This window comes from Rhinatrema bivittatum, chromosome 13 (assembly GCF_901001135.1).
Source record: "Rhinatrema bivittatum chromosome 13, aRhiBiv1.1, whole genome shotgun sequence".
Lineage (NCBI taxonomy): Eukaryota > Metazoa > Chordata > Amphibia > Gymnophiona > Rhinatrematidae > Rhinatrema > Rhinatrema bivittatum.
Window position 1 is genome coordinate 18,270,620 of NC_042627.1, and position 12,229 is coordinate 18,282,848.

Genomic DNA, 12,229 nt, shown 5'->3' on the forward strand with positions numbered 1-12,229 from the left:
AAATGCCGGCTCTATCGCGTAAGTGGGGGAATTTTATTAGATATGCGCGCAGATGCAAATACCAGTTTCCCCAGTCCATTCCCAGTTCACCCAGGTAAAGGCTCCTGACTTCCTAACTTAATTATCCTATTAGCCCCGACCCTTCCACAAACAGGTATGCTGGTTTGCAAAGACCTGTGAGCATTGTGGGAATGACACTATCCTTGACATGCACTTTATAAAAGCTTGTAGCAGCCCGCCTGCTAGAGGAGCACTCTGATGTCTGCAGTGGTTCTGCCACAGCTGATGCAGTACTGGCATCAGTGTCCTGGCAGCCCCTTCTGACACTATGCAATCCATGTACAGTTATATATCATCAGAAGGAACAGATGTCCACTATGGAATGAGCCAGTTAAATGTCTACTCAGTGAATGATATATTTTTTTTACTGTTAACTTGTAGCTTTAGACTGTGCCTTTACATTTGTCAGCTACCTGGGCTTCATATGATTTCTAGAGTTGGGGGGGGGGGGGGGCATCATATTCAAGGCCCTGCTCCACACAGTCTCCCACCCTGACTCTCCCCCAGTGAAGTGAAAATTTAAAATCAGCAGTGTTGGGCTTGTGGACCCTTGGGTTGAGGTGGGGTTGATGCAACCTGCACAGAAGAGCCCTGCAGGTCCCCTCTATCAGCAAGCAGACCTGGATGAGGCAGAGGCTTAGCTCAAGCTTTGCCTTTATAAGCCCACATTCACCTCAGGTTGATTCTTTGAGTGCCTGGGCCAACTGGCCTTAGGTGGGGTCCTCCGCTGATAACGATGGGGTCCATTGATTTAGCTGAGTCAGAATGGATGTTTGAAGCTTGAATGATGGCAGACAAAGGTTCAATCAAAACAAAAAAAAACTGGAAAATATGTGACGACAAAGTATCAATAACTCAGAAAAGGTCACATATAACGCAATTCATTGAATGAGGTATACCCTCATAAACGGGCCAATGTACACCTCCGCTTAACAGCGTTTTAACTTTTGTTCACTGATATCAGTGTAACTGCCCATATGATTTTAATCATAGGGTAACCTTTTTTCAATTGCGTGACAAACACTGCCGCTTACTGCCACTTCTTTTTAAAGCAGGATATTCCACTGCCGTTCCTCTTTTAAAGCAGAAAAAACATTTTTTAAATATATTTTGTTACCTTAAAAGGTTTTATGAAAAAGTTATCGACAAACTCCAACTATCGCCAACTTGAAGTAGAATGTTCAAATGAATAACTTATCTTTTTCCCAAAAGACACTAGAGTCCAAAGGCTCGACTGTAACGCCCGACACCGCTGGTGTTTCGAAGCTTTTCTTCTTCAGGGGCTTAAATGGGAGTTGGAGAATACAACAATCTGTGCGGCGTACAACTCTTCTATGCTGCACAGATTGTTGTATTCTCTCTCAGCTCGATATCTCCTTCAAACTGTACACTGATTGCATATGATTTTTTTTCCCTATCACTGCTACATTTTCTGCTGCATTCAACAAACGTTTGCTCTGTTTCTCCCAGATCAGTGATTGTAACAGCCTTGTACCAAATCTTATAAAACTGAAATGCTTTTTCTTTCATGGACTAAGACTGATTCCAGCCCCACACCACCGGTCCTTTAAAGACATTAACATTCAAATCAAATCCGAAGCTTGAGATTTAGGTGTCCTCCTAGATCCTACTCTCTCTCTGTACCCACAAATGCAGTCACTGCTTTGTAGCTGTTTAGTTAAACTCTGAATACTCTGCACTATTAAACAATTCTTTAAGCACCTCCCATTTATTTCTTGTCACACAGGCTTTAATTCTATCGTATCTAGACTACTGCAGTCCCCTGTACCTAGGACTACCTCGGGCTACATTGCAGGCATTACAGGTCATCCGGATCTCTGCAGCCCGTTTTAGTTTCTAGGACTCCTTTACATGTGCCCATCTCTCTGACTCTAGCAGAGCTTCACTGGTTGCCCATATGCTAGTACATTAGATTTAAAATCCTGACAGTATTTAAATCTATTAAAGGCCTTGCACCTAGTGGTTTTCCCCAAACCTGTCATCTACTGTCCCACTTATTCCTTATGATCCACATCAAAAGGTCTGCTGGTTGTCCCTGAATTTAAAAAGATCCAATTAATTAGCCCAGGGTCATTACTGTATATTTAGTGTTGCAGGCTATCAACTATGGCATGAACTCCCACATGTCCTTAAGGAAGAAAATGACCTATTGTGCTTCAGGAAACTTCTTAAATCACATCTGTTTTCTTTTACATTTATAATCTAATTCACCCTCTTGGTCACTTCCATGCTTGGCCACTGTGATACATGTGGTTGAGAATAAGCCATCATTCTTTGTATATCTGTTTTTATCCTATTTTATGTTACATCTCAATATTGTATTATGTTTTTTTTTAATACTGTGTATATTTATTGTAATCCGCTGAGACTGGTGGATTGGTGGCCTATACATTTTATAAATAAATAGAATAAATGATGCTTTCTCAATTCTAGTTCATAACTTTGCAACTTGCAAATGAGAATCACTTTTTTAGGACTTTCTGAACTGTTCATCTCAAAGCTCTGTTAGCATACTTGTAAAACAGAAAACTGAACTAATGCCTGAAAGTCAGGCATGCATGCATGTGGAACACAGGTGTCATATCCATAAAGTGACTGATAGTGTGTTAGAGCTGCTCAGAAAATCATTTCACTTTTAAAATAAACATACTGTGTATACTAGGGCTCTTCAGCTCTGGGCCTTGAGGGTGACAGGTTTGTTTGGCAAAGTGGCCAAGATATGCAAATTCATCTTATTCTTTGGCCAAATATATGCAGATATATCTGCATATACTGTAGATAACCATCCTGTTTGTAATCCTTGAACGAGAGGTGGCATGCTCTTCTATATGCAATGCAGAGTTAGAAGTTGCCCGAACAATCTGTATTATTCAATATGCCCCGGAAGCAAAATCAGCCCTCATTTAGATGTTTTAGTGAAGAAAAAAGCTGAAATGTACCTCCTGAGGAATGCTGATGAAGTAGCACCCCATAACTCATGTTGGAGAGAGAGCAAAGGTAGGAACTTGGAGCAACACCGAAGGGTAGCATTGGTAATGACTTTGGAGCAATCTTCATCATGCTTTCATGGCCTAAAAAGGTTGCTGTGCTACTTGGGTGCAATTCAATAAAAAAAAAAAGGATGCTGGAATAAGTTACCTGGAGACTTTTTTGCAATTACTTCCAGATATAATTCAGATAGGATAGAATAAAAAAAAATTAGGTTTTTACAGGAAAAGATAAGGCACAGACCAAAATGTTAACCAAAACCTGAAACTATTGTTCATGTCCATCTGAATTTATAACAAAAGCTTTGAGATATGGATGTGAATTTTGAGTTTTACAAATTTAATTAATGGGCAATCATCATTCATTTTCCCTAAGTACATGTCATATGCATTCAGTACCCATTTAAATGGATTCTATTGAACCTTTGCTTATGTAGGAATATTAAGTAGCTGGACTTTTTTTTTTAAAGGCACTACACACTCAAAAAATTGATTGGATGATTTTACCTGGTTTGACCTTAGCTTGATTAATTGCTTATTCTCAGATCTCCTGAGCCCAACAAAGTCATTAAGCTCTTGGTCAAGACATTTAGCACATTCTGAATGCACACTTGAAGCCTTTCAACACTTGCTACTGATTTGATGGCTAAATGATTCATTCTGACATGTTGCATACTAAGTAAAGATAAATCTTGTTCTGTGTGCCCACTGTCACGTTGCTGTCTCTCAACACAACATCAACAGAAAAACAGACCATGCCTGATAGAATGGGACAAGTAGCAATGCTCCAACTAGAGAACATCATTATTTTCTCCCCGAAAGCTTCTGAAACTTGTTCTAAAAAGACAGAGAACCTATAGAATTCAATTGCCTTAATACTAATTGACTTTATTTACAGAGCTTTCATTCTACTGTGAAATATAATAAATGCTTGGTAAATAAATAGAACTGATCCAGTAAAGGAACAGAAATAGAGAACAGTATTAGGATAAAATGATTAGCGTGATGCAAGCAATAAGGCATATCCTACAGTTATGCATTATGGGCCACATGTAAGAATTGGTACAAAATAAAATACATTAAACACAAATTGTTTAGAATAGAGCTATTATTCTACATGTGCAGTGGATTTCATTTTTATGCCAAAATTTGAGTTGCACAATTTCCAGCAGTCTGCAAAGATTATCTTGAGAGAAAAAAACAACCTCCAAAATTGGCTCAGATCATTTTCATGCAAAGATTTGAAACCTAGTAGGATCTGCCAAGTGTCTAAGACCATAAGAATTGCCAAATTGGGTCAAACCCAAGATCCATCTTGCCCAGTTTTCTGTCTGACCGTGGCAAGCAGTGGGTGCTTAAAGAAAATATATTACAAACAGAGCATAAGAACATAAGAAAATGCCATACTGGGTCAGACCAAGGGTCCATCAAGCCCAGCATCCTGTTTCCAACAGTGGCCAATCCAGGCCATAAGAACCTGGCAAGTACCCAAAAACTAAGTCTATTCCATGTAACCATTGCTATTGGCAGTGGATATTCTCTAAGTGAACTTAATAGCAGGTAATGGACTTCTCATCCAAGAACTTATCCAATCCTTTTTTAAACACAGCTATATTAACTGCACTAACCACATCCTCCGGCAACAAATTCCAGAGTCTAATTGTGCGTTGAGTAAAAAAGAACTTTCTCCGATTAGTTTTAAATGTGCCCCATGCTAACTTCATGGAGTGCCCCCTAGTCTTTCTACTATCCGAAAGAGTAAATAACCGATTCACATCTACCCGTTCTAGACCTCTCATGATTTTAAACACCTCTATCATATCCCCCCTCAGTCGTCTCTTCTCCAAGCTGAAAAGTCCTAACCTCTTTAGTCTTTCCTCATAGGAGAGATGTTCCATTCCCCTTATCATTTTGGTAGCCCTTCTCTGTACCTTCTCCATCGCAATTATATCTTTTTTGAGATGCGGCGACCAGAATTGTACACAGTATTCAAGGTGCGGTCTCACCATGGAGCGATACAGAGGCATTATGACATTTTCCGTTTTATTCACCATTCCCTTTCTAATAATTCCCAACATTCTGTTTGCTTTTTTGACTGCAGCAGCTCACTGTACCGACGATTTCAATGTGTTATCCACTATGACACCTAGATCTCTTTCTTGGGTTGTAGCACCTAATATGGAACCCAACATTGTGTAATTATAGCATGGGTTATTTTTCCCTATATGCATCACCTTGCACTTATCCACATTAAATTTCATCTGCCATTTGGATGCCCAATTTTCCAGTCTCACAAGGTCTTCCTGCAATTTATCACAATCTGCTTGTGATTTAACTACTCTGAACAATTTTGTGTCATCTGCAAATTTGATTATCTCACTCGTCGTATTTCTTTCCAGATCATTTATAAATATATTGAAAAGTAAGGGTCCCAATACAGATCCCTGAGGCACTCCACTGTCCACTCCCTTCCACTGAGAAAATTGCCCATCTGTCCTCATAACCTTCCAGTAATCAGTAAACAAGATGTAGGAATGTATTCTATTTGAGGTGGCAACTTTGACGATCACGTTACACTGTTTGTGATGGATCTGTCAGCCATAAATTTGTCTAATCCCACTTCGGACCCTTTTATACCGTTAGCCTTCTACAGTGTCCTCTGGCAATGAGTGCCACAAACCTCTATGTGCTGTGTAAAAAAGTCCTCTCTCTTATTTGTGGCTTCACACTCTTACCAAGCAATTTTCTTTTTCATCTGCCGGGAGAATTTTTTTTTGGCATTTGTGGATCCCCCCAGGTGATGGCCGTTCCCCCTGCTTATGGGATTGGTGCAGTGTTCCCCTTTATATTCTGGGGTTGAGCTTGCTCAGGTTAATTATTGGGTTTTCCTTGAGTTCTGAAGTTGGTTTATGGTGGTTGTTGCTATTGTTACCTTTTTGGTGTTTGGAGATCCCAGGGGAGCCCGTAGCTCACTATAAAGGGATGGCAGGAAGAAATCCTATTCAGAAGGTTTTTCCTGGGTGCAGAGTTGGAGAGGAGAGATTTTTGGGCTTCCAGATTTTGTGAATTTTATCCAGCTTTGAAAGGAAGCCCTCCTTCAGGGTAGGAGCAGATTTGGAGACTGCCTTTCTAACTAACTTCCAGGGGGCTTGCAGCTAAAGAGTTTGTTGGGGGATGTAGCAGTGATAAAGACACATCAGGCAGGATTTGTGGTGAAGCGCGTCCCCGGGAAGGTCACCTTCTCTCCTCCTTCCCCGGGGCTCCTTTTTATTGTTCACAATTTCCATCATAAAGCATGGCATGCAGATTTGTCATAACATCATTGGTCTTTGCAAATACATACATCATACATTGGATGTTTAAGCGACATCCCATAAATGTCCTTCCTGGCCTTTGTGCTGACTATGCATAAGCTAGCAGGCCAGGAGGGTAAAGGTTCATAAGATGGACATTGAGACAGTTTTAAGATATGTTAAACTAGCTGATTATGTGTGAGGAAGTAGGCACCGAGCAGTTTCGGTTTGACACAGTGAGATCTATTCCTGGGGCAGGCCTGTCTGGAGTAGGTTGTTTGAGACAGGTTTCCTGTCTCAGGGGCAGAAGGAAGCTTGCACAATTTGCTGTCTCCAGTGTATGCCGGAGAAAGAGGAGAGTTAGTTAACCCCTGAGATACTCCTTCAGGTGCTAAGTTTACGATCCCACAGGGGGGGGTGTCCATTTTGAAGAGCTGTTTCCCTTCTTCAATACTGGGAAATGGACACTGCCTGAAGCGAAGGATGGACAAGGAGACAGTGGTCTTGGAAGTGATTGTTTTGCTTTTCATGATGATGACTTTTGCAATCCTTCCATGGATATTTTTCTTTAAATCACAATAAATCCTCTTATTTTGAACACCACTCCCTTGTCTGTTGCCCGAGTTTTTTGGGTTTTTTTTTTTATTTCATCCTTGGAGCATCTACTGAAGAGGGTTACCCCAGTGACTACAGTGAGGGACATTTAAAGTGACAGAATGGGATTGCCACTCGTACTGTGGATCCCAGAAGCTATGATCCTCCTCTTTGCCGGTGGCATCCAGGGCCAGAAGTCTGGATGTGTGAGAAAAGGAGAGAACCAGGATGGTGCAAAAAGCCCTGAGCATTGCTCTGTATTAGGTGTTCTGAAACCAAGAGGGGTTACAGATAGCGCATGAACAGGGATCCAATGCTGTGTACTTGGTAGAGGATAACAGTGAAGAAGAATCATCTATTTTTCCAACATGCATGAGGAATTGGCAATTTTGGCCTAAAAACTGCTGGAATCCAGCAAAACGGTACCTTTCCCACCCGGAGAGGAACAACATGACAATTGCACATCAAAATGCCAGGAAGAAGCTCTCTGCGTGCAGGACCATGACGTTAACCAAAACATTGTCACTTGCCAGCCATTCAGCAGATACATATTTTCCTGGGTAGGAGGCGGATTCTGGCCAGCACAAGGACACGAGGAGAAAGCACGTGCATGGCTGCCTGCGAAGCAAGAGTGAGGTGCGCATCGGAGTTTGCCGGAGTTGGGGTACCAAGATATTCCTGACCCACAAATGAGCTTTTGGAGACAGATGACTGAGCTATCTGCATTCCATGTGGGAGAAGGCATTCTGCCATCATGTCTGAAGGAGGGTCGGGCTTTAATAAATGGAGAGCCAGCCAGCAACATAATCTTTGTTGTTCTTCATCAGATTTTCTATTGATTATCTGGAGTAATATTTTGTATCATCTACAAAATTTGTCAGCTCACTGTTTACTTGCATTTCCAGATTGCTCATAAATATATTTAACAATATTTGGACACCAATCTTTATTTTTCTCTACTGAGAAAATTTACCATTTGCTTCTTTACTTTCGTTCCTATCTTTATACCAGTTTATTATCCATAAGAGGACTTTTCCCTCTTATCCCTTGACAGCTTAACTTCATTAAGCTTTTGGTGCTGGAACCTTTAAAAAACTGTTTGAAAATGTAAGTATATTCTACCATCTGGACGCCCTTATCCATGTGCTTATTGGCACCCTCAAAGAGTTCTTACAGACTAGTGAGAGATAATTTCCCTTTACAGAAGTCATATTTTACCTTCTCCAATATAAAATAATTTGCCTATAACCTAAGGATTCTGGGCTCGGTGATAATGCTGTGGGGAACCTGAATTTGATTGCTGGGCCTGGGTCAGCCAGGGCACAGCTCCTGAAGGGTTTCAGAAGAGACCCTCGTGCATAGTCGGCAGCCGTGGACTATGGAAGCAATGACTGAGTTGGGAGGCAATTTAAAATAAAGGGGGAGAAAAATCCCTGGGTAGTGGTGAATGAAGGTGCACGGCACCGGATTCCAACCCTGGTTTTTAATTGAGCTGAAATCCCAAAGGAGCAGGAGCAAAATGGAGGCTCAATTTCAAAATACCCCTAATGATTCTATTAGGAATGTGCAGGTGAAAAAAATGAGTTTTGATTCATTTGGGGGGGGGGGGGGGGGTAAATTTTTTATTTTATTTTTTTTGCTTTTCATTTCATTTAATGATTTTTGGTTTGTTTTGGTTCATTTCTTGAACCAAATCCCCTCCCCCCAAAGAAATAAAAGAAAATCAAAAAGAAAACCCAAAATTGGCCTCCCGACTCCCCTCCCACCCCCAAGAAGTCACAGGATCTGGGTCAAGCCCAGCAGGGACCTCCTCGGACCCCTCTTACCCTCCCCCCACCCCCTCTCCACTACTTGCTGGGGCCAGGGATCTTCCTGATCCCCACTTATCCTTCTGTGGGTTGGATAGCAAAGAGTCGGGAGTGATGCTCCTTCACTCCTGTCCCGACCAATTCCTTTTTAAAAAATGGCGCTGACCACCTTGAGGATGGCAGCAAAGTGCCATCACTTCAGCACCTTTCTCAGGTGCGCGGAAGCCATGACTTCGTATTATTCTTAGGTTGGTCTTAAAAAAAGATATCACAGCTTTTAAAGAATCCTAAGGGGAAAATAAACCCATGCAGTCCAGTCCAAAGAGCTTATTTTACATTTATTATAGAGTAATTTCTCTGTGATCGGGCTACCTTCCTCCCCTTCATTCATTTCTTAATTAATTCTTACATACAATACATAATGATATTTCATGGGTGGTTGGACTAACAGGACCATTTAAATAAATGAACTTTGCTACAGCACTTGAAACATTTGAACAGATGGATTTTCAGGAGCACTTAATCATAGCTGACACATTATTTTTACTTCCTTTAGTATTTATTGTTCTCAGATGGATTGTTGTAGTTTCTTCACTGGTTCATGTCGCTGTAATATTTCCATTCCTTTTGCCTCTAAGAGCTTCTGTATGTGCATTTTATTTTAGTAAAAAGAATTTTGCATGTAGAGGTACATTTTCAAAACATTTGTGTGTGTAAAATTGGAAGTTAACATGCATAGGTAGCACGCAGACATGCATATAGCATTTTGCAAAAACCCGAAGGATACACGTACTAGCATCCTTCTGATGGGGGGGAGGGGAACAGCGGTTTAAGGACATTACAGGGTACTGTTTAGAAGTTTGCATACAAGTTTAGTAATTTGTAAGTCACATACACCTATTAAGTTGCAGAAGTGAAATTGTACTTGGTTTTTGCCTACGGTTTTGGAGTGGAAGATCTGGGTTAACTGGTGAGGAGTCAGGTTGAGGTTCTGGAGGGTTTAAGTTATTTGATGGAGGGTTGGATGAACTAATGAAGGTGTTAGCAAACTGTTGATTACAAGTCCTTGCAAAAGTAGTCTTTATAAAATTCTTGTGTCCCTGCATAACTCAGGGTTATTACACTATTGTAATACCTAATTAATGATATGATACCACTATTTATGCCATCCACTATGTCAGACTATTATTATTTATGCTATCTATTTTGGCACTGTTTTTACCCAGCTTGCTGCTATATATACCTAATGATAATCTCTACTACCCTGTTATTCTAATGCTAATTACTGCTACTATACCACTATTTATACCATCTATTCCCTTGTATCACACTATTATTATTTATGCTATCTATTTTCGCACTGTTTTTACCCATATTGCTGCTATATCATCTTATGACATTTCTCTAATCATTCACTGTACCTGTCTAAAGGAATGGACTTCCTTCCCGCACCTTTCAAATTATTTGTAAACTGCTATGATATGTAAATTGAACACTGGTATATAAAAACAAACAAATAAATAAATATTGAAACTTATCCTCTTACTGCATAGCCGTTAAATCCAGGGAGCAGGGAACGTTTATTTTTAAATCTGCCTGTGTTCCTCTGAAATGGGAACATGGTGGCGTGATACAACAACAAACAAGGGTGTGCATCGATACAACTTTCATTTCATTCCCCCCTTTTTTTAGCTCTATTAGATTTTTGTTTGTTTTTTACATTTTTCATTTAGTGCGCACTGTTTTGAGTTGGTGCACACTATAAGGTGAATTTTCAAAGAGTTGCACATGCACAAATTAGTAGATGAGCACACAAATGGCACATTTGTGTAGACGATATTTTTTTATTTTTATCAATTTAGAATATGTACCAAGTAAACACTTGTTGAGTAATAACATGGAAGAAAAAAATATATAAACTTATGAGAAAATAACACAGGAAATATAACAATTGTTCATGTATATTTAGACCCCCAAGAAAAAAAGGGAGAGGGACCCAAAGTCAGAAGCAAATATTATCAAACAAATAAACCAAATAGCAAATTGAGGCTATCCCCTTCAATTTACAATAGCATTGTTAGTAGATGGAATGGCTCCTGAGTCAAGTGGGAAAGGAAGATTAACCTGTGCCTTCCTCTCAGAGAAAAGCAACCATTTGAGAGGGCTTGAAGAAAATATATTTAATACCTTTACAAGGAAAATTCAGCCAAAACAAAGCACCTAACGGAACAATACCCAGCTGAAGGGATACAAATCTTCCTCTCTTAGGGCTAGATTGATTCATCAAAATGCTATGTTTATCACATGAATAATGCACAAGATAAATAAAAGGTGAGGAAGAATAGCCTAGTGGTTAGAGCAGTGGCCTATGAACCAGGAGACCAGAGTTCAAGTCCCACTGTTGCTCCTTGTGACCTTTACCCTCCATTGCTCAAGAACCCCATTCACATCCACTTCAATCTGGAGACGTGAATGGAGGCAGGGAATCTGGACTGGCAACCTTCAGATGAGCAGGAACCAGCACCCCTTGCAAATTTTTTTTTTAATTGTTTCAGTTTACAAATGATATGAAATAAAATAGGCAAAGTCATTAAAAACGAAAGTGCATCCCTAACAGCCAATCGCTCTCAAATGGTGTCTGAAAGTACTTTCTGTGGCTGATGACATCACAAAGGTGCTGTGATGGTTACAGCCAAATCAATACTTCCTAATACAGTGACATTACTAGTTAAACATGTTTAAAAATGGGGTATTGTTTCTATGGTGCATTTAGTAGTAATGCTAAATTGTAAATAAATTCAGTCCCAAGCCTATGCATTTTTGAGAGATGCAGATTTCTTCTTGATGCATACATATTAAGTGCATCTATTTTTCTCTTGAGCTGAGGATTCCAAATTATTACCCACAAGGACTCCCAGGTCCTTTTCCTGGCTGGTGATTCCTAATTTAGAACCCAGCATTGTGCACCTGAGGTTGGGATTATTTTTCCCTATCTGCATCACCTTGCACTTTCCCACATTAAATTTCATCTGCCAGTCCTCCTAGTCTCATAAGATCTTTCTGCATTGCCTCACAATCTGCTGCATTTTAAGAGCTCTGAATGATTTTGTGTCATCTGCAAAGTTGATCACCTCGATAGTTGCTTCCTTTTCCAGATTATTTATGAATACGTTAAGCAGCGCAGGCTCCAGGACAGATCCCTGGGGCACCTGGTTACACCTGCAGCACTATTGAGCTTTCTTCTGCCAAACTTACTATTTAGTCCTATCCTCTGTTTCCTGTTTTTTAACCATTTACCATGACTTTTTAATTTCCTGAGGAGTCTCTCATGACGGGTTTTGTCAAATGCCTTCTGAATATCCAAATACACTGGCTCACTTTTTGTTTGTAATATTTTTTATTAAAGTTTGATACGAGGCATACAACGTACAATAGCAAGAAAGAAAAAAGAAATCATCAACAATTG